The sequence below is a fragment of the Esox lucius genome, chromosome 14, assembly GCF_011004845.1.
Source record: "Esox lucius isolate fEsoLuc1 chromosome 14, fEsoLuc1.pri, whole genome shotgun sequence".
NCBI lineage: Eukaryota > Metazoa > Chordata > Actinopteri > Esociformes > Esocidae > Esox > Esox lucius.
This window is the reverse complement of record NC_047582.1, coordinates 34,665,371-34,693,113: the sequence shown is the minus strand read 5'-3', so window position 1 is coordinate 34,693,113 and position 27,743 is coordinate 34,665,371. Positions and strand designations below refer to the sequence as shown.

General features: G+C 44.3%; 1 protein-coding gene across 2 annotated transcripts in view; it reads left to right on the top strand.

Annotated features, from left to right (window-relative positions):
- The window catches only part of LOC117595539, a 57,422-nt gene that overhangs the window by 7,860 nt on the left and 21,819 nt on the right, over positions 1 to 27,743 (top strand). Inside the window, exon 3 of one of the 2 annotated variants that reach the window (XM_034296804.1) lies at positions 18,673 to 18,785. The exons of the other annotated variant lie outside the window; for it this stretch is intronic. The gene's annotated coding sequence lies outside the window, so the exon portion shown is untranslated. The remainder of the gene's footprint in view (positions 1 to 18,672; positions 18,786 to 27,743) is intronic. 2 annotated transcript variants of the gene reach the window in all.

Genomic DNA, 27,743 nt, shown 5'->3' with positions numbered 1-27,743 from the left:
CACTGACTTTGCATAAGTTTAGTGGACACAATCCCATTCTTATGCAAAGGAGGAGTAGTTTACCACATTACTATCATTATCTCATTCTTCTATAGAGTGGAAAAAGACTAGCATTCTCCCTCTCCACCAGCACAAATATACGTTAGTACAGTTAATTTAGAGGACAGAAAATTGCCTGAGTGAATGAGAGATGAGGCCCCTTAGAAGTCTACAATGTTGAAACACCACAAGATTTAAAGCTGTTATTGCAGCAGAAGGTGACTCTACCAAATTGTAACGTGAAGCAAAGAAGAGTCAGGCTGAAGTTTGCAAGCGACCATAAGGATTGGACCATGGAGGAATGGAGTAAGGTCATCATCTCTGACGAGTCAAATTTTCAGCTTTGCCCAACACCTGGTCATCTAATGGTTGGATGAAGACCTGGAGAGGCCTACAGGCCACAGTGTCTCGCACCCAACTGTAAAATTTGATGGAGGCTCAGTGATGATCTGGGGATGCTTCAGCAAGGCTGGAATCAGGCAGATTTGTCTTTGTGAAAGACGCATGAATCAAGCCAAGGTTATCCTAGAAGAAGACCTGCTTCCTTCTGTTTCGACAATGTTCCCCAACTCTGAGAATTGGTTTTTCCAGCAGGACAATGCTCCATGACACACAGCCAGGTCAATCATGGTGTGGATGGAGGACAACCTGATCAAGACTGTCATGGCCAGCCCAATCTCCAGAACTGTTTTCTACAAATAAATACTTTATATGACAATATTTGTATTTGGAATTTGGGTGTAATGTTGTCTCAAACACATCTCAAACACATACATATGAATAGTAAAACCAGAGAAACTGATAATTTTGCAAGTTTTTTCCAGAGCGGTATATGTACATTCAGCTCCAGAAAACATTGAGAGACCATTGCACCTTTATCTTTCCATTCCAAAAAAGTTGAAAAGGAAAGTTTTGAGTGAGGAACAGAAGCATTAAATTTGCAGTGGTCTCTTAATTTTTACTTTTCTGTTCCTCACTCAAAACATTCCCCTTTCGACTTTTTTGGAAAGAAAAGAAAAAGGTGCAGTGGTCTCTTAATATTTTCTTCCGGAGCTGGATATGTAGAGGATTTCTCAACATATATTTACATATGTGCCCTGAATATGTTTCTGTAATATGTAACTTGAGCTTCTCACAATATTATAATCCATTGCATGTCTTATATGTTAATGTTGAATATCATGTGTTGAAATAATGAAATATATGAATATGCAGTACATTAAGCATTTCTCATGAACACATCATGGAATTAACCTTCAAGACATTATTTTCCAGAGAAAAAGTTCTGGAACAGCATTCTTTGGACAGTTGAAACTAAGGTCAACCTGTTTCAGAATGATAGGAAGAAAAAAGTATTGGGAAGGCTTAGAACGGCTCATGATCTGAGCATACCACATCATCTGTAAAACACGGTGGAGGCAGTGGGATGGCATGGGCATGCATGGCATCCAATAGCACTGGGTCACTAGTGTTTATTGTTGATGTGACAATACAATTACACTCACCCTAAGGATTATTTGGAACACCTGTTCAATTTCTCATTAATGCAATTATCTAATCAACCAATCACATGGCAGTTGCTTCAATGCATTTAGGGGTGTGGTCCTGGTCAAGACAATCTCCTGAACTCCAAACTGAATGTCAGAATGGGAAAGAAAGGTGATTTAAGCAATTTTGAGCGTGGCATGGTTGTTGGTGCCAGACGGGCCGGCCTGAGTATTTCACAATCTGCTCAGTTACTGGGATTTTCACGCACAACCATTTCTAGGGTTTACAAAGAATGGTGTGAAAAGGGAAAAACCTCCAGTATGCGGCAGTCCTGTGGGCGAAAATGCCTTGTTGATGCTAGAGGTCAGAGGAGAATGGGCCGACTGATTCAAGCTGATAGAAGAGCAACTTTGACTGAAATAACCACTCGTTACAACCGAGGTATGCAGCAAAGCATTTGTGAAGCCACAACACGCACAACCTTGAGGTGGATGGGCTACAACAGCAGAAGACCCCATCGGGTACAAATACAAATAGGAAAAAGAGGCTACACTTTGCACTAGCCCACCAAAATTGAACAGTTGACGACTGGAAGAATGTTGCCTGGTCTGATGAGTCTCGATTTCTGTTGAGACATTCAGATGGTAGAGTCAGAATTTGGCGTAAACAGAATGAGAACATGGATCCATCATGCCTTGTTTCCACTGTGCAGGCTGGTGGTGGTGGTGGTGTAATGGTGTGGGGGATGTTTTCTTGGCACACTTTAGGCCCCTTAGTGCCAATTGGGCATCGTTTAAATGCCACGGCCTACCTGAGCATTGTTTCTGACCATGTCCATCCCTTTATGACCCCCATGTACCCATCCTCTGATGGCTACTTCCAGCAGGATAATGCACCATGTCACAAAGCTCGAATAATTTCAAATTGCTTTCTTGAACATGACAATGAGTCACTGTACTGAAATGGCCCCCAGAGTCACCAGATCTCAACCCAAGAGAGCATCTTTGGGATGTGGTGGAACGGGAGCTTCGTGCCCTGGATGTGCATCCCACAAAATCTCCATCAACTGCAAGATGCTATCCTATCAATATGGGCCAACATTTCTAAAGAATGCTTTCAGCACCTTGTTGAATCAATGCCACATAGAATTAAGGCAGTTTTGAAGGCGAAAGGGGGTCAAACACAGTATTAGTATGGTGTTCCTAATAATCCTTTAGGTGAGTGTATATTGCCCTTTAATGTTTATTTCTGAAAAAGTTGGATTTTATAAATTATCATGGTGTTGAATTGTATCCCATATGTTATTTTACAGAAATTGCTTCTCTAGACCCATCTTACACCTATGGTGCATTTTAAACGTTTGCGCTTGTGTTTCACAAAATGTATTTACCAGAAAGCCTTCTGGTTGCATTCAAAAGCACCTCAACAGAAGGTGTACCGGCTTTGTTTTCAAATGTAAAAGCGTCACCTTCACTTCCCTCTCACTGGAAATCCAATCATCTCTAAACCCTTTGGACAATGATAGAGTGGTTGCTAATATTTTATGCACTTGAATGCATTTCTGAAAAGAAAACAATCACAGAATTGTTTAGTGAATTATTGTGTCATGTAATTAATTTATTACACTTTTAAAATATTAAAAGATTTTGTAAGCTGGTCATTCAAAATTGATATTGAAACTTACGTGAGTGTGCTGACTGGCGGGAGTTTATTTTAAAAGATAAAATGTTGTAGTAATTCATACAACTTCCACAAGGTGGGGGACTATTCGGGATATCCCAAAATGTATTTTATTATTATTATGTTTCTGTAAAATATTCAATAAAAATAATGAACACATTTTTATGGTTTGCTTGGTTTAACATTCATTGTTTTTATTTGACTGATGTTTTGATGTAACAAGTCTCACTCTGTCTGATCTTTTGTTTATCCTGAGGATTATGGGTAGAGTGTTACCGTGACAACAGCATCTTTGTTACGTCTTAGATTGATCAGTGATTGTTTCTCAACACAGCACAAATGGATGTATTTTAAAATCTGAGAGACACACTGAAACTACTTCCAAAATGAGAAAAAGGAAGATTGGAAAGTGAGGTGAGGTAAAAGAGAAGAGAGAAGACAAGAGAAGAGAGAAGACGAGAAGAGAGAAGACAAGAGAAGGTAGGCCTCAAAAAATCAGTGTTTCTACTGTGTGGAGAGGCCAAGTTATTTTGTGAGGGTTAAGAAAACCAGGAAAGAGCCAATACATGAGAGGAGAGGCTAGCTGTAGAATCATTTCCTGTCAAGGGCATAAAGCCCTGCTCAATTGAGGTAAACATTTCTACTTTCAAAAGCAATTTATTTTCTAACAACCGCTGAAAGAAGACAACATATCTCATGTTACCTTTTCCCTTGAATTTTTATTTTTCATTTTTCTCTCACCCCTTCTCCCAAGTACATTCACACAGACACACAAACACTCACACACACACACACACACACACACACACCCTTCCATTTCCCAAGTTACTATTTACCGTGAGCTCACGGCAGATTGAGTTGGGCTCTTTAGTCTGGCAATGAGATGGGTCGGGCTGTGAGTGGATTTGGATTAGGGTCACAAATAGTAATGTATTATTTTGAACAGAAGAGACCCCAATGTCATTTCATAGTTTTTTCCTCTGTACCTCATGTTAAAAAAATCCCATATTTCAGATGACTGAGTGAAGTTGTTTTCAGGTAGTATGGTGTTCTTTCTTTGTTTTATGTATTTTTTTATGTAATCCACTGCATTAGTCCAGAAAGAAAAGTTTAGGGAAACTCTATCCATTGTATTGGCTTGACTATATTAACTTAAGTTTACTTAATATCCTTACCAACTTCACAATCCAGCCAAGGAACCCAGCTCCACTCGATCTACTTTCCACTCGGCCCACCTCCACTCAGCCCATTTCCACTCAGCCCATTTCCACTTGGCCCAGCTCCACTAAGACCATTTCCACTAGGCCCAGCTCCATTAGGCCCAGCTCTACTCGATCCACTTTCCACTCGGCCCAGCTCCACTAAGACCATTTCCACTAGGCCCAGCTCCATTAGGCCCAGCTCTACTCGATCCACTTTCCACTCGGCCCAGCTCCACTAAGACAATTTCCACTAGGCCCAGCTCCATTAGGCCCAGCTCTACTCGATCCACTTTCCACTAGGCCCAGCTCCATTAGGCCCAGCTCTACTCGATCCACTTTCCACTCGGCCCAGCTCCACTCGGCCCAGCTCCACTCGGCCCAGCTCCAATCTGCCTTTTTCCACTCTGCCCAGCTCCACGTGGCCCATTTCCCCTCGGCCCAGCTCTACTCGGCCCATTTCCACTTGGCCCAGCTGTACTCGGCCCAGCTCCACTCGGCCTATTTCCACCTGGCCCAGCTCCACTCTCCCAGCTCCACTTGGCCCCGCTCCACTCTGCCCACTTTCCAGCTACACCTCTTAGATTAGAGACTTGAACACATTACAAATCCTGTTTTACCCAGATAATTACACAATTATCCTGCTTCACTCAAAAAACCTCCCTGCAGTAATTGGTGTGTCAGTGTGTGTGTGTGTGTGTGTGTGTGTGTGTGTATGTGTATGTGTGTGTTAGAATGGGGGAATTACCCAGAATCCTCCTTTACTGTGAGCCTGAGTTTGGGTGAACCCTTCCAGATAAGTCAAGTAGAAAAGTGAGAGATGAAGGGAGGAGAAAAATGCATTAATTAGATTTTAATCTTACCACTTTGCACAAGTGTTTAAACAGCCTCCACCTGACTGACTGATTCACTAGCTGAATGTTTCACTGTCTGACAGCTTCACTTAGTGACTGACTGGCTCAGTAGTTGACAGGCCGTCTCAGACTGACCAATTGACAAGCTGACTAACTACCGAAATGATAACAGGTAAGATGGTAGGTAGGATGGTAACAGTTTGGATGGTAACAGCTAGGATCTTAGCAGGAAGAATGATAACTGGTAGGATGGTTACAGTTTGGATGGTAACAGGTAGGATGATAACAGGTAAGATGGTAGTTAGAATGGTAGGTAGGATGGTAACTGGTTGGGTGGTAGGTAGGATGGTAACCGGTTGGATGGTAACAGGTAGGATGGTAGGTAGGATGGTAACAGATAGGATGGTAGGTAGGATGGTAACAGGTTGGGTGGTAGGTAGGATGGTAACAGGTAAGATGGGAGGTAGGATGGTAACAGGTTGGGTGGTAGGTAGTATGGTAACAGGTAAGATGGGAGGTAGGATGGCAACAGGTTTTATGGTAACAGGTTGGGTGGTAACAGGTTGGATGGTAACAGGTTGGATGGTAGGTAGGATGGTAACAAGTTGAATGGTAGGTAGGATGGTGGCAGGTTGAATGGTAACAGGTAGGATGGTAGGTAGGAAGGTAACAGGTAGGATGGTAGGTAGGATGGTAACAGGTTGGATGGTAGGTAGGATGGTAACAGGTTGGATGGTAACAGGTTGTCTTACCTACTTCAGGACTGTAGTCATTTTCTTCATTATTGCTTCCTCATACAGCTGTTATACTGTATTTTGCTTTGTTACCGTAAAAACCCACCATTCTCTTTGGCTGTGTCTCAAACGACACTCTATCCCCTACATGGTGCTTCTGACCAAACGCCTATTGTGTTCCTGTCAAAACGTGTGGCCTACCTAGGTGATAGGGAGCCATTTGGGGACTGAGCCCAACTGGAGAAAGTGGAACTCAATTATTTGTACAGAGGCAGTGTGGAGAGACACACAATAGCTCCCTCTCTCTGGAACCGAGGAGTGAATGGATGGAGAATGGCCGTCTGTTCAGGCGACGTCCGTAGCATATGAAATAACCTTGATAAAAGTAATTGAATTTCTCAATGATAAGATTAAGTTGTGGTAATTGTGAGCAGCGAAAGACCCTGGGTTCCTCACACAAAGGAAACATAGTGTATGACAGTTGGAACTAATCACACTCACCTCCCCTCATTTCTCTCCCTCTCTCTCTCTCCCTCCCTCCCACCCCCCACACCCTCTGCCATATTATATAAAGACAAGTGTACAGGAATCAGTTGGAAGCCAGGCTGTCTCTGACAATCCCTGTCACACATACTGCTGAGGATGTTGTGAACGGCTTTAAACAAGACTCAACACTGTTAAACCCTGGGGTTGGCTTCCATTGGGTTGGACCCCAGCACTCACCGAGACAGAGCGAGAGAGAGACGGGAAGGGGGAAGTGGAGGAAGAGAGGAAGAGGCGGAGGAAGAGAGGAATCGAGGGAGAGGTAGAGGAAGAGAGGGAGGGAGGAAGAGAGCGGTGGATGAAGACCCAGGTGGAGAATCGGGGAGCAAAACAAGAGAAATGTGACAGAGAGATAGAAATACTGATGTCAAAAAGCGAAAACTCTTCACACCTGTTCTTGCCTGATGCCTAGACAATTCCAGAGCTACTACACCTCTATATGCCCCCACCTCAACAACTACTACACCTCTATATGCCCCCACCTCAACAACTACTACACCTCTATACACCCCCACCTCAGCTAGTACGCCTCTATACGCCCCCACCTCAACAACTACTACACCTCTATATGCCCCCACCTCAACAACTACTACACCTCTATACGCCCCCACCTCAGCTAGTACGCCTCTATATGCCCCCACCTCAACAACTACTACACCTCTATATGCCCCCACCTCAAAAACTACTACACCTCTATACGCCCCCACCTAAACTTGTACGCCTCTATACGCCCCCACCTCAACAACTACTACACCTCTATACGCCCCCACCTAAACTAGTACGCCTCTATACGCCCCCACCTCAACAACTACTACACCTCTATATGCCCACACCTCAGCTAGTACGCCTCTATACGCCCCCACCTAAACTTCTATACCTCTATACGCCCCCACCTAAACTAATACACCTCTATACGCCTCCACCTAAACTAATACACTTCTATACGCCTCCACCTAAAAGAATACGCCTCTATACGCCCCCACCTAAACTAATACACCTCCATACGCCCCCACCTAAACTAGTACGCCTCTATACGCCCCCACCTAAACTAATACGCCCCCACCTAAACTAATACCCCTCTATACGGCTCCACCTAAACTAATACACCTCTATACACCCCCACCTAAACTAATACACTTCTATACGCCCCCACCTAAACTAATACACCTCTATACGCCCCCACCTTGACTAATTCACCTCTATACGCCCTCACCTCAACAACTATTACACGTCTATATGCCCCCCTCCAGAATTACAGACACCCCTATTCAATCCCCCAAATGTCTATAGACCACAAAAAAACACTTCACATAAAACCAGTTCCTTGAACTCCTTCATCACTGCTCCATAACTGCCTCAAATATCAAACGGTGGTGCATCGATGGGGGTCCTGGGTGCGGCACCAACTAGAGACCTGTCTCATTTCCATGCAGCCTGTACGTGTTTTCAGAAGATATGCATAATTATAAGGCTTTTACATAATTGTTCCAGCACATTGCAGGGAGAAGAATGCCAGGTTTTGGTTTGTTCTTCAACATTGATTGGCTCTCTTGGAAAACATTGTTCCTGTCACTCTCTGCTTCTCTCTTTCTCTTTTTTGTCTCTCTGTTTCCTTTCCTTAATTCTCTCTCTTGCTTTCCTTCCTCTTTTTCAATCTCTGCGGCTTCTCTCTCTCGCTCAGCAATTAACAAAATGTGTGTGTTTTGGAAAGCAGTTCTTTTCTCATTATCTTCCCTCGTAGTCTCCCCAGTCAGAACATGTACTGCTTAAAGAGGCCCCAGTACCTTGGCATTGAAACACACTCTTTATTGATTCCATTCTTTCTCTTTCTGTCTCTTTCCTTTCCCCTTTTTCACACTTTCTGGCTGGAACATTCTGGAATATGAAAAGACATTCTTGCATGCCAAATGGCGCCCTATTCCCCACATAGTCTATTACTTTGGGCCACAGCCCTTCCATTTGGGAGTCAGTAGAAATGTAAATAGGAAGGAGTATGTGGCTCTGCGTGTGTGTGTGTGTGTGTGTGCTCTGCTTAGGATGAAGTGTTCGAGTCTTAAAGAAATCAAAGGCCTTTTTATAATGTTGGAGTTTTATGCTCGACACAGATTCACATTGAAAACAATAACCAGTGTTGTGTAATTTTGGAAGTTTAGAAAAAACTCTTCAAATGCTCTGGATTGCACAGGTATTCATCCACCTAGGAGTTTTCTTCTTCACACTTCGTTGTGTTACAAAGTGTTATGAAGTGTTTTTTTCTGGTTGATCTACACAATTTACACACACACCCACAGACACACACACAAACTCTTTCACACACACACACACAGAAACATTGGGATTTACAGTTATTTCCAAACGAGTTAACACTAGTGTGTGGATAAAGGGTTTATTATGATGGAAGTCATGGCTACGTAAGCATTTGTAAATGCAATATAAACCATCTATTAATAGTTTAAACAAATTTGTCAATATTTTACAATTGCTTGGTCAGTGCTTTCCATACAGTGAGCCGACATTTACCTCCAGTTTTTAAGCATTTATAAATGTATTTGTAACCGGTTATAAGACAAAGCCTTACGTATCTCCCATCCAGTTCTTTTTCAGAACAAAGGTCTACTCTCACTGAGTCCAAATTTACCACCCTGGTGTTGTTTGATAATCTTTATTTTTCATAGTACCCTTTAACAGATTATTCATACCTCTGCATATGTAAATATTACAGGTACACATAGGTTCTAGTGATTGTCCTGTAAACAGCCCTGTCATGCAGGATGCTAACAATGTTACTTTTGAGGAGTTCTGGAACTGCCATAGATTCAGATTTATTATGCTGAAAAGCATTGGCCGTCTCAGAATCCTGGCTTCAAAATGTTGCCACAAGCTCTGTGGTTTTCATTCCTGTTTCTTCAGTACGGTGTCTTCAGTACATTCCGTCAGAATAGATCCACTGAGGGAGGAGAGTCGTCCAATCTATTGTAAGGAGAACCCGCAAGGATCTGTCATAACGAGACAGTTTTGAACTGTTGCTTGTAAAAAATCAACTCTTAAAGAGTATTTGATGGCCCAAGTACAAATCAGACGTTTCTAAGAGATAGTATTTCAGCGTGTTTGTGTGTGTGTGTGTGTGTGTTGGGAGACTGGGATTACTGTCCTAAAAGCTTGTTTTGCTCAGTTCTTCTAGACTCTGGGAGGTCGGTTAGACAATGAGCCTGATGTGGTGGATGGAAGCAATGTTCCCACGCTCTCTGTCAACTTTCATGGCTGGGAGTAGTTATTTCCGCTACTGAGGCACAGTTTCTGTTTAGTTCTCATTAAAGAAAGAAGTTGGTTCCTCAGTCTTGGCTCTGTCCAGAACAGCCATCTTGTCCCTAATCCTTAAATACCTGATTGCTATGTGACTGGGTCTGTCACATGGGAAGGGAGCACGTTTCCTTTCAATCTTATTCTGGTCTATCTGAAGCTTTAAGTAAAGAAGTTCCTCACCTCCTTTTCATACTCAGTCCAGTTTTCATGTAGAGGCTCCGGTGTTTTATCCACAACAATGTTATTCCCCCTTGTTTGTCCCTCCAGATATTACTGTATCTCTGACAGCATCCACATGGAATTACAGACAGTTTTCCAGTCCTTGTGTGGAGTTGCAATCAGTTTGACAATTTGCTGCTATTCTTTTATAGTTCATCAAGCATTGCTTGAGAGACCTGTAGTTAAATCCTCCATATGTAGCTGGCCAGCGGTCAGACTAGCTTCTGTGCCTATCTGCTCTTCAGTTGACCGCATAACCAGACAGATTGTGGCAGTCTCAGCATCCCTACCAGAGGATGCCATTTGGGACATTTGGATGAACATTGAGCCAATGTCCCAACCTCTGGTTCAACCTCTATCTCAAACGTCTCAGTATCTGTCTTAAACTGTCTTTCTTAGCGACTGTCTCAGTCTCTGTCTCAAATTGTCTCAGCCTCTGTCTGCCTCTAAGCCTCTTTCTCTGTCTCAACCTTGGATTCATCAACAAGGAGAGAACAGAAAACAACAGCACTGTATTGTTAGATGATTGACGGGTCCCCAAAGAGGGTAGTTTGTGTTTTCTTACTCTTCACTAGCTCTGTGGTATGAAATCACATTGGACTGTATCTGGTGAAGAGATGTTGAAGGTGTTCAACAAAACCCTCACACAAAAGCTGTCAACACAGATCCTCCTAGCTCCTGGAATGGTAGTCATTACTGATCAATAGAGAATTACAGAGCAATAGCCAGCTGGTAACCGACCATGAGGTTTTGGTGATGATAGCTTGTTAGCCTGCCTCTTCATGGGGTATGGAGTTCCATCTATAGAAATGAGAATGAATAGACTGGCCTTGCATCCTCTAACCCTGACTGAGTTTCGCCAGGAAAGTCACAGGTCTACCGGCAACAGTCGATTGGCGCCGCGCCGGTCGACCAATTATGCCGTCACTAAACCTGAATGGTGAAGCCGGTTGCGTTCGTTTCATTTCTATGGCTCCACCATTCACGGCTATACATGTGATACAATGGAAGAGCCCCACAATGGCTGTCAAACAGGTCCTTTTCCGAAAGGCTGTGGCCTATTAACTATTTATCAACGGCGGAGAACGACAGGAATATAGGCCGCCAGTCACCGTCCAGGTTTGATTATGATAGTTTGGCACTGTAGAGGAAGATTCATTTTTTTTAAAGGCTCAGAGGCAGGGTGTGTTTTCAAAACAGTACCCCCTGTTCCCTACGAAGTGCCCTACTCCATATGGTCCCTGGACTGAGGCAGGGCCCTGGGAAGACAACAGGGTGTGGTTTGGGACTCAGCTGGGGGGGGCAATTCTTCTTAAATGTCATGGTCAGATTCTGTGTGGCCCAAATTGGTCTCGGCTGTCATCTTAGAGATGGTGATTGCGATTTGCTGAAATGATGTATCAATGCAGCGAGGATACTTCTTCATCCTACACACACACACACACACAGTCGTGCATGCTGACACACACACACACACACACACAGACACTGAAATCCCATTTCAGGAACAAGCAGGCTGAAGAAAAAAAAACATCCTTTACAAGATAAAATTACTTTTTTTCATCCAAAAGTCAGAAAAATGATAGGAATAATACACTATTGATGCCGTCGGACAGCGAAGGATGAGGGGAGAGAATGGAAGGCTGGGCTGAATCCAATGGACGTGTTTATATGCTTTTCTCCCACTTGTATACCTCACTGCTGACCAGTGCAAAAAACCCAGGTATCCTAATGTTTAAAAAAATAACACCATTGGTCCCTATTGAACCCATCTGCAAGCTATGCAGGTTGTAAGTGATAACAGCCTGATGGAATCTGTCTGTGCTCTATCCGAGCCAACGGCCCTCGGCTGCGCGAGTCAAACAGAAGGAGCCGCATTGACAATTCAAATCGGACAGCAGCGCTTTGCAGGCAATTCACCCTGCAATCTACATGCGTCGCTGCCCGGGAGAGCGGAGAGAGCGACCGCGCCGCTCTGTGAGATTGCATTTTATATACAAAAGGCCTCGTCTTTGAAGGACCATCGCATTCAGTAACAATCCAATGAGGTCCCACAGATTTACAAGTGCGTCGACAATACCGTGCTACGGGAGGGATCAGGGAGGCCTTTTAGAAAAATGCGATTTTAAAAGAGTCGGAATTTAAAGGATTTTACTATAAATTGACTTGATTTTCCTTGCAGCCTCCATCCTGTCAAAAGAAATATTTAACTTGCTAACAATAATCGTCAACAAGTGTTGGTCCTAAGCAAGAACATTATTCTTTTTTTCACAACACTGTTGTTTACTCATCCAAACACACGTGGTTTCAGGGCATTATTTGTGCAGGGTGGACAGTGTGGTGTCACCATTCAAATTCCAGGCACATTATAATGTTTTGACATACAGATTGAGGCCAGTGAGAATTATGCTCCCTTAATAGTGACTACGAGATGTTCTGTGCCAGTCTGAGGCTGGTTATCGGTAATGGAACTTGAGGAATTTTCATCCCTGCTACTCATGTGGTCTACGACTCATCTGTCCACTTTGTTCTGTTCTCGATTACACTATCTGGCGGAGGGTCTTGCCTTGGAACATCAACGCTATATGGTTTCATGTTTTGAAAAGATACACTGTATTCACCCTGGGTGTATACATATGTCTTGTCTTGTTGAAATGATCCCGTAAAAGAGTGAAAGTAGTGCTAAGAGGACGGTCTGTCCTGCTTTAATTAAAACACTACCCTGTGTCTAGGCCACAGACATCAGACAAAACTCTCCCCTCACAGGTAAACAAGTGAACTGAACTCCCCTGGCCTCTCGCTAAAACTGACAGACCTTGAGCCTCCAGGTGCACACCTACACACAAACACACACACACACACAAACCCCTTCCACACACACCAATCAAATAAGAACACAATTGTTCCGCCATCTGCTCTTAACACATGTCATTAGTTTTTCTGGTATAGGGGTTGCCGTAGGGATAATGTGTGACCCCTGACCTGTAGCATTCTCCAGTAGGTCCCCAGATAGCCTTCAACAGCCCCTTCTTCATGAATGTTTTACACTGATGATAAGGAAAGAGCCTCTGGAGTTCAAAGGTCCTGCGAACTTGAGAGATAATAAGCTACCTGATTAGCGTATGTGTGCGTGCGTGTGCGCGAGCACGTGTGTGTAGGTTGTTTATTAGGACATCAGAAGTCTGTTGGGAGATGTTGATGGATACAGGCTAGACTTGGCTGATGGCTAATCAGGTAATCACCTCCACACCCTGGTTGGTTTACTGTGGCACAACCCTTTGTGTTTGTAAGGAGTTGGGAGTTAGACCTCTCACCTGATCATGCCTACAAGCTCATCATTATCCTGTACTGGAAAGAAAGAGAGGGGGGTGGAGAGAGAGATAGGAATGGATAAAAGAGGACATAGGAGAGCCAGTGTTTGCTTTCCAATGAGCTGTAGACTGAGGAGGCCCCAGGCTGCTAGCATCAACAAACATCTCACCTCTTGATCCTCCTGAGTCTGGTCAGCATTCAGTAACAGCCTCACCAACTCCAATCTTCAGTTACTGTCTCACCAACTCCAAATCTCTGTGAGACTCACCAACTCCTACTATTAGGTAGTATCCCAAAATCTGGCATTCAGTCTTCAACCTTCAATTAGGGCATACACTATGATATCTTTTCTGAATGAAAAGCCCACCACCGTCTGAGGCCTTGGGGTGGTTTTCAATTGTGAGGATAGTTTCACAAGTACCTTATGTTGAGTCTAACCAACGACCTCACAAAGAGTTTAACCAACGACCTCATCCAGAGTCTAACCAACGACCTCATCCAGAGTCTAACCAACAACCTCATCCAGAGTCTAACCAACAACCTCATCCAGAGTCTAACCAATGACCTCACCCAGAGTTTAACCAACGACCTCACCCAGAGTCTAACCAATGACCTCACTCAGAGTCTAACCAACGACCTCACCCAGAGTCTAACCAATGACCTCACCCAGAGTCTAACCAACAACCTCATCCAGAGTCTAACCAATGACCTCACCCAGAGTCTAACCAACAACCTCATCCAGAGTCTAACCAACGACCTCACCCAGAATCTAACCAACAACCTCACCCAGAGTCTAACCAACGACCTCACCCAGAATCTAACCAATGACCTCACCCAGAGTCTAACCAACAACCTCATCCAGAGTCTAACCAATGACCTCACCCAGAGTCTAACCAACGACCTCACCCAGAATCTAACCAACGACCTCACCCAGAATCTAACCAACGACCTCACCCAGAGTCTAACCAACGACCTCACCCAGAATCTAACCAACGACCTCACCCAGAGTCTAACCAACGACCTCACCCAGAATCTAACCAACGACCTCACCCAGAGTCTAACCAACGACTTCCCTGAGAGTCTTAACTAACGACCTCACTGAGAGTTTAAACAATAACCTCAACGAGAGTCTAACCGATGACCTCGCCAGAGAAACGAGAGTCATTATAGTCCATTTAGCATTCTGCATAGGTGGAGATGTGGAGATCAGTCAGCTCTCTGTTTGCCAGCCAAGACATTCACCATGACAAGTTAGCTGTGTGTCTCTCTTAAGTCCACCCCATCTTTACACACACACTATCAGTCGTTCTCTCTCTCTTCTTTTCCCCTCGTCTGTTCTTTACCTTCTTTTTCCTCCTATTTTAAATTTATCTTCAGCCTGTCAATTAAAGAGTGAGAGGGCAATGAAGAACAGAGAACAGAGGGGGAGGGAGGCTGAGGAGAGACTAATTAGGCAACTGTGTAATTTTAATTAGCTGTTTTGATAATTAAACTAATTGGATCCCTTGTGTTTCCACAACGTGCAGCCGAGACGACCGACGGAGCTTCTCTTGTTATTTTTTTTTATATTTATCAAGGCTTTAGAGCCTGTACTCTTCTGGTTAATTAGCCACTTTCGCATCAGAAAGCTTTATTGATAGGCTTAATTTGCAGTTGAAATGAGAAATCTGCTGTCAATAATTTGGATAATTGCCCGCCGTTTGATTGTGGAATGAGCCGGTTCTTCTTCTTCCTCTTCTCGGGAACATCACAGGTTCCCAGGGGCCGGTGGTTTCTCTGCTCAGAACATCAGAGGATCCCAGGGGCCAGTGGTTTCCAGGCTGTTTGGGACTGCCCAATCTACATATCAGCAAAAAGCCCCCACTCCTCCATCCTCTCCGTTCTGCCTCACCTTCCTGTCTCATCAATCTGACCTCACTAACAAGAGGAGAATCCGGATAAATAAGGCAGCGTTTGACTTGCTTCACCCACCACCACCTTCTCCCTGAGCCTGTTTTCAAACTAACTCCCCCCAGCACCCGAACACCAGTACATCCCAGCAACCAAACCAAACTCTGGAGTGTCCAGTGTGGACCAATAATTATAGAAGAAAGGGAGGGGAAGAGAAAGTGAGAAAACAAGAGAAAGGGAGAGAGAGAGAGAAACAGAGAAAGAACGAGAATGAGAGAGTTGCTTGCTTTGAAGCTAATTAGCGTCCTTGGAATTAAATGAGCAGTAGTTGAGTTCCTCCGGCTCAAGCTCCCAGCTACTGTTTGTGTGTGTTTGTGAGTGTTTGTGTGTGTTTGTGTGTGTTTGTGTGTGTGTTTGTGCATCTTGTGGCTCACCGATCCCTCTGTGTGTGTTTGTGGATTGAATAATTGATTCTCTCCACTAATCAGAGACGGACATAATGAGCCAGTTTAATTAAACGGAGATCCAACCTGCAGAACACTGGGAAAGTATTTGCTCGTTTACGGCTAATCAGGAATAACAGAATGAACGAGGGGGGGGGGGGGTATTGGTGATAGTAATTAGTGTGTGTCTGTGTATGTGTGCGTGTGTGTGTGTAGGGGGTAGGAGAATGGAAGGAAGAAGAGAAGAAAGGAGAGACAAAGAACTCCTGCAAATGGTGTAGAAGGAAGCTTGGATATTATTCCATTATAATATTACCACACCGAAGTTCACCGCTTGGTGTGCAGTCTTTGGCAGCCATCTTGTTTAGGCATATCTTACAGGAGAACATGGTGAAGTCCAGTTTTAGGCCCAATGTGGGAAGAATTTAATAAAGAAGACAGGACAGATTCTTTTTTTAAAGAGGGCAGACTAACAAATTGCCGCCCATAGCATTTTAGTAAATTGGCACACAGTCCTGTCCAGAGCAACTTGCAGTAAACTAATGTTTTTCCTTTCTAAAACTGGTCCCCAGAGGGAATTGAGCTATTATAGTTATCCTGGTTATAATCATTCTGGGCACAATATGCCTGGTTATAGTAAGCCTGGTTATAGTAAGCCTGATTATGATAAGCCTGGTTATAGTAGGCCCGGTTTAAGTAAGCCAGATTGCAATAAGCCTGGTTATAATAAGCCTGGTTATAATAAGCCTGGTTATAATAGGCCTGGTTAAAATAGGCCTGGTTATAATAAGCCTGGTTATAATAAGCCTGGTTACAATAGGCCTGGTTATAATTAGCCTGGTTATAGTAATCCAGATTGCAATAAGCCTGGCTATAATAAGCCTGGTTCTAGTAAGCCTGGTTACAATAGGCCTGGTTATAATTAGCCTGGTTAGATCACTCCAGCTAGGATGGAGTCCATCACTCTTCAGCCGTTCTGACTTGACACTTTATGGGTGAGTCCCAGATAGAGAGACAGTTATCCATGAACTCTATGAACTCAGTTTTCTGCCAGGGATTGAGTTGTTTCAGTCTGCTGTAGAGCTCGTCACCACCCCTAGCTGGGAGGAGGCCAGAGACAATTACTTGAATGCCGACACCACACTCTAGTTAATGTAAACGCTGATGCTATTTTCTGCTTCGTAACCTCTGACAGTTTCATCCTAACAGTCGTTGGTGCCAATGTGGTTGATAATATCTCTATACTGTCTATACTTTCCAGTTTTAGACTTCGCCAGCAACAACCCCAGATTGGCCTCTGTGTTGGTGGCACTGATCCCCTGGTAAACAATATATGATTACTGGCTGATTCTTTATTTGTATATTGCGGGTGATTGAATCGCCGATGACTGAAGTTTTGGGTTTTTTCGATAGAAAGTGTCTGCAGCTCAAACCCCTTAAGAGATGACTCAGGTTCTGATTCCCACTCATTATCTATTGGGGAAAACCAGTTGAAAGTTTCTGTCAGTTCTAAAAGCGACCCAAGTTGAGCAGGCCGACAGAATTTCCTTCCAGAAACCGCAAGAAAGTTGTCTGGATGCGGAAACTGGGCAGGTGAGTTAAAAGTAATAGTGCCGTTTCTGCCTGGTGGCACATACACTGTTTTCTCATTTTCTACACTAAAATAACCCTGCCTGATAATTGCACCTGATGCAGTTCTTCACTAAGATAACCCTTGCCTGATAATTGCACTTGATGCAGTTCTTCACTAAGATAACCCTTGCCTGATAATTGCACCTGATGCAGTTCTTCACTAAGGTAACCCTTGCCTGATTATTTCACCTGATGCAGTTCTTCACTAAGATAACCCTGCCTGATAATCGCACCTGATACAGTTCTTCTAACGTTGCTAAGATTATCAGAAGGTGATACTACAACAACTGCAAATAAATGCATAATGCCACTTAGCTGGTCAAGTTTTAATAGCTTCATTCATTTCCAGATGGTGATAGTGACTATAATTTATATAAGAGTTGAGATAAATGTATGGCACCACACAGAGAAATCAAAAACCATGCACGATTGAGCAGTTCAGTTGAGGGAAAATCAAGCAGAAAATCAAGCAAAAAACTAACTCAGAAGTTGGCATTTTGAACTATCAATATCTGCAAGTTTACAAAATGACAAAATAATCTAGCATCTTCTTCAGCATGTCTTGGAAATGTGGTGTAAGGTTAATAAGCCCTGTGTTACAATGTAAAAATGTTGTGTACAATATGATTCTATGTTTTGTTAAAGTAACAATAGGTTACAATGCTAACCCATATGCAAACAATGTCATACATATCATGTTTTCTGTCAAGGTTTTGGAGCTTGCAGCAATTCCTTTACTCTTGCCATATTATTTATCCCAAAAACTCTTCTAGAAATCCTACAAGGCTATAATAGTGTTTTTCTTTGTAGCAGGCGTTAGTACCACTTTTACAACATTGTATCCTATGAACAAGATGCTAGAATGACCTTCATTAGCAATGACTGCGTTGGCTGTTGTATAGGTTTGATTCATAGGCCCAGTGCATAATTACGGATATAGCCCAGGGTGACATCATGACTGCGTCCCAAATAGCACCCTATTCCCCATATGGCGCCCTCCTTTTGACCAGAGTCCTACAGGCCATAGTTAAAATGCAGTGTGGTGTATAGGGCGGCATTTGGGACATCAGCCGTGTGACTAAGAAGCCGAGCAGTGACCTCTCCCAGGATCCCTTCCATAGCTTGTTTTCCTGCCCACCAGGGGGCCATCTGTAACACTCTGTCATCTCTGCTGTGTGGCCTACTGTCACCGATGGCCTGTCTCTCAAAGACACACGGCCCGGGATGGCTGCTCGTCCTTGAGTGGCAAGATAACTTATGCATCTTTATTTTACAGAGGAGCGCGTGTTTGTGGGTCGGGCGGCAATTTGTGCTTTTCTCTTTTTCCACCTCACAGTGCCACTGGGCCCAAGACGGTTCCTCAAGCCTGTGTCGACACAGGACAATCACTTCTGTAGGACAAAGCGGGATTTGTTTGGGCTAACAAGGACAAATGGAGACTGATGAACGGTACCTGTACTTTACCTTTGATGACAATGTTTTCACAGTGTAAAGAAGGTATTACTTCCTTCACAGATCTCAGATAATCTGATACATTTCAGAATATACAGAAAACAGTTCAATGAAAAATGAAATTTAGAAAACAATACACCTTTTTATAGAATACATGCAGTATATGTATCATATATATGGTGTAGCATATATACATGGTGTAGCAAGAGTGTTATATACATTGCATTTAAAGTATAATTCCAAACCCAACCCTAAAATCTGCAGTAGTCGTGTTTGTAGTTCATCTAAAGTCATCAGTAGTACAGCAAGGAGGAGATGGAGAGAGAGACAGAGATGCATTGGGACTGACAGAGAATCATTGACTGAAATAGTCCTCAAAATGAGAAAGGACAAAAAAGGAGAAATGCAGCATTTAAATTCCACAGCCGAGGAGAGAAGGACAGAAGGAGAGAGAAGGAGAGAAGGAGATTAGAAGGAGAGGAAAGAGAAGGAGAGAGAAGGGAGAAAGTCTTTGAACCTACAGTCTGTCAGTCTTCTGTGTTTTTTGGTACCAGATGAGAGTTCACTATACCTTCCCCTTCTCTCTTTCTTTCTCTCTATTTCTCTCTCTCCTCCCTTTCTCTTTCTTTCCCTTACCTTGTTCTCTTTGCCTCTCTTGTACTTCCTTTTTCTCTATCTCACACTTTCTCCTCTTGATATCTTTCCCTATTGCACTTTCTGTCTTTCTTTTAGTCTTTCTCTCTGTCTCTCTTGCTGTATCTCTCTCTCTCTTCCCGTTTTTCCAGAGGCCCTCCTTGGTACTGCCTCTCCCCAGAGTCTGGGCAAACCGACAGCCCAGGTTTGAAAAAGTTGGATTTGTGGACTTTGAAAAGGAGAAAAGGGAAAACCTTGCTTTTGAACTTTCAAAACAACAACCGTACAAATCATTCATATCTCAGTAGAGGTGGGTAAAGAAGGGGAGAAGACATACTGTACCAGTGAAAAACTTAGAGAGGAAGGAAGCCTTCCCTCTAACCATTAGAAATGTAACCCCTACTCAGGAGATTTGGCTGTTTCACTTTTTTGTTTCATCTTTGTATTTGATTCACACATAAAAAATAAAATATGATATATATATATATATATATATATATAAATAAATATAATAAATATATTGTCACATCACATTCTGTTCTCAGAAAAAGTTAAACTTGTGAAGTTGATGAATTTTTATCAACTGCCACAGGGCCGACACATCAGCTCAAGGTCGATTTTTTTTCTACATTTGTTGTGTCATCAACCGACCTGAAATCAATACAAAATCTACAAAGAATATCAGCAAATAATTGCATCTAGAAAGGTTCCTTAGTTAATGATATTCTTTTAAAACCCCATCACGCCTTTGCTCAGTAGGCAGTGTATTCAGGACAGAATAAAGACCCTTGGATACTATGACTAAAAACTGCTTTTCAAACAGAAAAACCTCATCACAACTGCATTGTAATGGCAATTTCAGCATGGAAACCCTTGGTCTGGTCTAACAGTTGTGTCCTGCTGAACGGCCAGTTTGCAGACCGTCAAATCAAAGGGAATCCTTGGATATACATGAAGTTGTTCTTTGGCAAAAATGAAAACATTTAGTTAATCTGGCCGCCTCACCTCGGAGGGATGTCTGAACGTACCCTCAGAGCACCAAGGAAAGAGCAAAGGGGGGAATTTGGGATTTAACAAAGTATCTGAGATGGTCAAGAACGAAAAAAAGAGCGAAACATTACATTGGCTTTCTTTGCCAATGTAAACAAATATTTCCAATGCCACTGAAGCCTGTTAAATTGGAATTAAATTTAAATGGAGAGAGAACACGAGAGACGACATGAGGGACAGAGAGAGAGATGGTTAAGGAGACAGATATTCTCCTTCAGTTGATCCCATGGATATTCTGAAGTTGTCTTCTCCCTAATGGCATCCTATTCTTTATATGGAATGTGGAAAGTGAGAGAGACCGCATGGAGGCAGATAAACTCCTGTATATGTTGGGCTAAATCTCCTGCCAAATGCGCAACCACATTAGAGACGCATTTCCCACACATTCACAATGAATTTGAAAACAAATCAAGCATTGATATGGTCCTAGGTCTAGAAACACCACCATGTGCAATAACAGCAGAAATATATGTGACCTATTGCCATGAGAAAAGGGCAACCAGTGAAATTCAGACAACTCTGCAGACCAATATTTATGTGTTTGTATATTTCCCTTTGCTGTTCATCCTTTAACTGCAAAAAAAAACAGAGACAGAGAGAGAGGGGGAGAAACATTTAGAGTGGGGGAGAGAGAGAAGATAGAGTGAGAGGAGAGAGGAGGAAGGAGAAAAAAGAGAGGGAGGGGAGAGAAAGGAGGAGGAGAGGGAGATGCAGTCAGCCAGCAGGAGCTCTAACAGAGAACAGGAGAGTCTATAACGAGCTTCATTCTCCAGCGTCATTAGTCTGGAGACTTCCCAGGAGACTAACACCCCTTCCTGTTTTAACAAGCTCCTGTTTCACACTGAGAGATTTGGCCCGGCGTCCACCTGCTTTCACCAGTCCAGCCCACTGGAAGCGATGTAGTTTAGAGGAGAGGAGGAGAATCCGCCCCAGATTAACACGGCCTGCAGGGACCCCGGCGCAAGGCTCCTCTGATACCAACTGGAAATGTTTTCAAACAGGGTCAGGGACTGTTGTAAACAAGACAACAGGAGCGCCGTCGCCTTGGAAAGGGGAGGGGGAGAATGACGATGGGGAGGAGAATGACGATGAGGAGGAGGAGAGGAGGAGGGGAAAAGTGGAGGAGGATAAGGAGGTGAGGAGAATGATGATGAGGCAGAGTGCAGTAGGGGGAGGAAAGGAGAAGAGGAGATAGAAGAGAATGATGATGATTTGGTGGAAAGCAGGAGGAGAGACGGAGAAGAGGAGATGATAGGAGAGGAGAATCAAAAGAGGAGGAGAGCATCCGAAGAGGCAGGCATCTGACAGGAAGTCCATCTTTTCCTGGGCACAGCCAGCAGCCAGGAGTGGCCTTGCTAAGTAAACTTCCTGTAAAATGGGGCAGGTACAGGTGACTTCCTTAATATATTTCATTCAGACGGGCTTCATCACTTTGTCACCGGAAGTGTGAGCGTTTGGAGAGGTTTTCTAACATCCCAAAACAATGCAGCTCTCCAAACGCATCAAGCTCACATTCATAACCTGCCATTCCTGGGTAAAAACGGTGAAGAGAAAACACTGTTAATATTCCAACTTTGCTGTGAATAATTGAGGCGGTTGCGGTGGTGAATATTGCGGTTAGGGGAAGTGCCCAAGACGGAGTCTGCGGCTCGCCTGCACACCGAGCTCTGGTACCTTCTTATAATTCTCTCCCCACCTCCCGTTAAGGAGAGCAGCCGTTACTAATCGCTGAGAAATGTCCTCTCCTCCCTACCTGCGGGCCTGTCATCTCGTAAATGAAAAGGAATTAAGAAGAAATCCATACGTTTCTTCCCTTCCCCCATCTCTCCCTCCTTTCCTCTGCTTTCACATCACCTGCCTTCCTTCCTCCCCCATGCCTCCATTGCCCCCTCCCTCATTTTCTTCCTCCCTCCTTCACACTCTCCCTGCCTCCACCAGAACGCAATGCGTTACTGTATATCGTTAGTGGGAGCAAATTAAACATTAGCTCTTCAGCAGCCTAGCGCTACTTTCAGCTAATTGCTAATCAGCAGTAAAAGTTGCCTGGCACGGAATATTGCTTACTATAAGCTAAAGGTAATTTGCTTCTGAAGACGGTGGCTAGCTGGGAGCTAGGCCGCGCTGCTGGTGTGTGTGTGTGTGTGCGCACGTATGCGTGTGTGACTGCACATACATGAGTGTGTATGTTTGTATATATGTGTGTTGGCACACGTATCTCCCTGTGTGTTGGAGTTGTAGCGGTTGTCCAGAGCCCATAGCTAATTAGCAGCGCCGCGGGGTGATGACAGCCAGTCAATGGAGATTAAGAACCAGGCGAAGAAATGGAAATGCGCCATAATGCTGGAACGAGCTAAAAGTGCTTCTGTCTGCTTTTTCTTTAATTCCTTCTCTCTCTCTCTCTTTCATTTATGAAAGGGATGAAGGGATGGGGTTCTGGGGAGGTTAGGTAAGTCGCCATCAGGGCATAGAAAAATGTGGTGTAAAGGTATGGAGCAGTTGGCTAGTTGCTGTGTGTGTGTGTGTGTGTGTGTGTGTGTGTGTGTGTAATATATCTGTTTTTATTGATCAGTATCGTCTTTAAGATTGAGTCCTAATTGGACGTCACTGGTTTTTATTAATAGTTATTTGTTTCAACTGTAGGTGGTCTCACTTTGAAATGTTTATGCGGGCAGAACATTCTTACGGTCTCAAGCTAGTCGATAGTAGATACAAGTAGCTAGTTTTATAATGTTACGACAAAAGACTTCCCCCTCCCCTTCCAGAGGACGACGTGAAACTTTGTGACAACAATACCAGCTGTTGTAGCGAATGAGTGTGATGTTTCCGTTGCATCTCTGCTTGCTATTCTGCGCCAACTTTGTGCAGCAAACCATCATTCTTTGGCTCATTCGAGCACACTGTTGTCTAGACAACTAAATGGGTCCTTCTCATCACAGGACCGTGGCTAAATATTTTACATGTTGAATCTTGAAAAGTCCAGATCTGATCAAGCAAACCACTTCATCTCATGTTCTTTATATTCGTGAAGGGGCCTGTGTCTAGTGTCATCTGAATATATGAAGTCTGTTGCATTTGGTCTACTTTATAGATCTGAAGGCCGTCTCGTATCCACTATAAATCTGAAAGCTCTTCCGTCTCCTCTATCTGAAAGCTGTTTTTCCTTTTCTTCTCTATTTAACTGAAAGTTCTTCCATCTTGTCTCCTCTATGAATTTGAAAACTGTTCCGTCTCGTCTCCTCAACATATCTGAACGTTGCTCCATCACGTCTCCTCTACATATCTGAACGCTGCTCCTTCACGTCTCCTCTACATATCTGAAGGCTGCTCCTTCACGTCTCCTCTACATTTCTCAAGGCTGCTGCGTCACATCTCCTCTACATATCTGAAGGCTGCTGCGTCATCTTCACTCTCATCTCATCTGTCTTGGCCTGTGGGCAATGAGGCGGGCAACTACAAGATTGGGTCAGATTACACAATCAGTCACTGTTATTGTAATTAAATAACCTCCATTCAGCTCTGTTTGTCCCTGTATGTGTGATGCACCTCATCCAAGTCTACATTTGTAAGGACCTGATGGACCTGAATTGGTCCCCACAAAGTTTTTTTCAGCTCAGGGGTTAGGTTTAGGGAAAAACATACAAATTAACATAGTGTTAGAACTGTTACTTTTAGGTTCAGGATTAGGTTTTAGGGCTACATTATGTTCAGGCATGAACATTAGGTTATTAATGGAGAGGTTATGGTTAGGGAATGTTTAAGGTTAGATTTAGGTTTAGTGCTAAGAAGAGGGAACATGGATTTCTGGGTCAAGGATCTTTCTCAGGTGTGTGTGTGTGTGTGTGTGTGTGTGTGTTTGCAGGCAGGATGGCACATTTTAAATGTTGTCTTCAGTTTCAGTTGTTCAGTGTCTGTTGTTCAGTTTCAGTTGTTCAGTTTCAGTTGTTCAGTGTCTGTTGTTCAGTGTCTGTTGTTCAGTGTCTGTTGTTCAGTGGGCCATCCTGGTTGTTGATGTGTCCATGCCTCCATAATAAACTGGTCTGAAGATTATCCCTGTTCTCTGCTCTCTGATCTAGTTAGGACACCCCCCCTCCCCCTTTCTCTCCCTCTTTCCCTCTCTCCCTGCCTCTCTCCCTCACTTTCTCCCTCTCTTCCTCTCCCTCTCTCTCTTCCTCTTCTTCCCCTGGCCTGTCTGAAACGTCTCTCCCCCAGAGTTGTCATTAACCTGCCGTCAGGCCAGACTGGGCCCACCCCCTGTGATCCAGACACTCTCAGATCACTATCCAGGCTGGGCAGTAGAGACGGCTGAGGGCCAAGGTTTGGCGGCTGGGACTGGGGCTGAGGTAAACATCTGGGGCTCGGATTTAGGGTATGAGGTAGTGGCTGGGTTGAGGTTGGACTAGGTCTGGATGTAGGTTGGGTTAGGTCTGGGTGGGGGCTTTGGTTGTGTCTGGGTGGAGGTCGGGTTAGGTCTGGGTGGAGGTTGGGTTAGGTCTGGGTGGAGGTCGGGTTAGGTCTGGGTGGAGGTCGGGTTAGGTCTGGGTGGAGGTCGGGTTTGGTCTGGGTGGGGGCTTTGGTTGGGTCTGGGTGGAGGTTGGATTAGGTCTAGATGGATGTTGGGTTAGGTCTAGATGTAGGTTGGGTTAGGTCTGGGTGGAGGTTGGGTTAGGTCTGGGTGGAGGTTATATAAGGTCTAGATGGAGGTTGGGTTAGGTCTGGGTGGAGGTCGGGTTTGGTCTGGGTGGAGGTCGGGTTAGGTCTGGGTGGAGGTCGGGTTAGGTCTAGATGGAGGTTGGGTTAGGTCTGGGTGGAGGTCGGGTTAGGTCTGGGTGGAGGTCGGGTTAGGTCTGGGTGGAGGTCGGGTTTGGTCTGGGTGGAGGTCGGGTTAGGTCTGGGTGGAGGTCGGGTTAGGTCTGGGTGGAGGTCGGGTTAGGTCTGGGTGGAGGTCGGGTTTGGTCTGGGTGGGGGCTTTGGTTGGGTCTGGGTGGAGGTTGGATTAGGTCTAGATGGATGTTGGGTTAGGTCTAGATGTAGGTTGGGTTAGGTCTGGGTGGAGGTTGGGTTAGGTCTGGGTGGAGGTTATATAAGGTCTAGATGGAGGTTGGGTTAGGTCTGGGTGGAGGTCGGGTTTGGTCTGGGTGGAGGTCGGGTTAGGTCTGGGTGGAGGTCGGGTTAGGTCTAGATGGAGGTTGGGTTAGGTCTGGGTGGAGGTCGGGTTAGGTCTGGGTGGAGGTCGGGTTAGGTCTGGGTGGAGGTCGGGTTTGGTCTGGGTGGAGGTCGGGTTAGGTCTGGGTGGAGGTCGGGTTAGGTCTGGGTGGAGGTCGGGTTTGGTCTGGGTGGAGGTCGGGTTAGGTCTGGGTGGAGGTCGGGTTAGGTCTAGATGGAGGTTGGGTTAGGTCTGGGTGGAGGTTGGGTTTGGTCTGGGTTGAGGTTGGGTTAGGTCTGGGTGGAGGTCGGGTTTGGTCTGGGTGGAGGTCGGGTTAGGTCTGGGTGGAGGTTGGGCTGGTGTTGGGTGGAGACTGGGTGGCAGGCTTTATCACCCTCTTAACTGATAGGTTTCAGGCGATTACACGCTCCAAGTGATTAGGATCTATAACGACATATTGATCCGACTGTACTAGAGATTTATCCAACAGACTGACTGACAGACAGCCAGACTGATACTCTGCAAGCCAGAAACACACACCAGCGCCCCGCATCGACACCCAACCAACCCCCCACTGTTTAACATTTTGGTTCCCAGCTACAGTAGACTTTGGATCAAGGTTGAGAGACAAAGATGAAAAGGAATTTTAGAAACATCCAGTAAATTGTATGTCTATTGGTAAAACCTCTACCATAATTTTTGTTATTAAATGTTTATGTAACGTGTATGTGAGACAAAAATCAATATACAAGGTTTATCATTTAAATCAGAATCACAGTTATTTAACTGAGTCATCATTGTACCTTGGGAGTCGTGGTGTTGAATGATGGTCTCTCCTGAGGAAACACCATATAATGACAGGTGTAATTGCTTTTTGGAAGAATTTCTATGATTTGCTTTCTGCGTTCTTCTGCTGTCTGTAGCCTTCCACTAATCTACTGACCCAACCTTCATGCTTCTGCTGCCGGGAATACTGGTTTTCTCGTGTTTTTGCCAAACACGATGCAAGAAAGGACACAGGAATTCATTTGACATTTTCTCATGATCTTCACTGTCAGCTTCGGATCGGCTGTTCAGCGGATTACATCACCCTTAAAACTCATGTGGTCTTACTTCATGTGCTTGTGCATTTGTTTGGGTGTTTGTTTGTGTGTTTGTTTGTTTGTGTGTTTGTTTGGGTGTTTGTTTCTCTTGATCGGTTGTTTGGTTGGTGGTTTCTCAGCAGGTGTGGACTGGCCATCCGGCACCTCAGTCACAAACCAGATGGGCTGTTCCATTTTTAGCTATGCAGACCTGTTGTCGTTGTTGTTAACACATTGTCGTTGTTGATCTTTTTTATTCAAAGTTATAGATATCTGGTAGCTATAGTGACAACACATGGCTTGGGGCGGGGCCTCAAGGAGAAAAGCGGGACATCCCCAAGGCTTCAGCATGTACCCGCTACTTCAACTCACAATAAAAATATACAATTTAGCAAAACCAGTCAGCTGGGAATAAGAAAGATCTAGCTACAGACGCAAATATGCATATTTTAAATGTATCTTTGTCCGTCATACCTGTCTATTTTCTCCACACCCTACCCAGAATCCACCTGGCATCTCCTGGCATCTCTCTCTTCTTCTTCCCTCGCCCTTCTCTACCTGACTCCCTTCGCTATTTAAATTCACAAATTCCTAAGCGGATTTTCTCCATTTAGCCATACTTTTAATCTTCGGTTTTCGAAAATGAGTGATGACTTCTTTCAATATAAAAAAGCGGTTCTGACAGGCTTACAGCTACCTCTGAGGATTAGTTTCCTGTGGAGATGAGGTTTTCCTTTGTGCCGTCGTGAGTCTGTTTGATGGAGGTTTAACAGGCTGCGTTGCTGCTGAAATTGGATGCAGCTCTGGGGTGGGGGATCGAGCCAGGGAGATGGCCGGGGTTCGATACGGACGCCATGTGTGTGTTTGTGTTTAACTTGCTTTACTCTGTTACCCTGATTGCCTCATTCCACCCCCCCCCCCTCCCAACACACACACACACACACACACACACATAGTTTCTAATATGCACAGCCTTTCAACCAGCCATCTTTGAACAGTCTGTCAGCAGCATATTAAATCCCACCTGCAGCCTCCTCTGCAAATCTA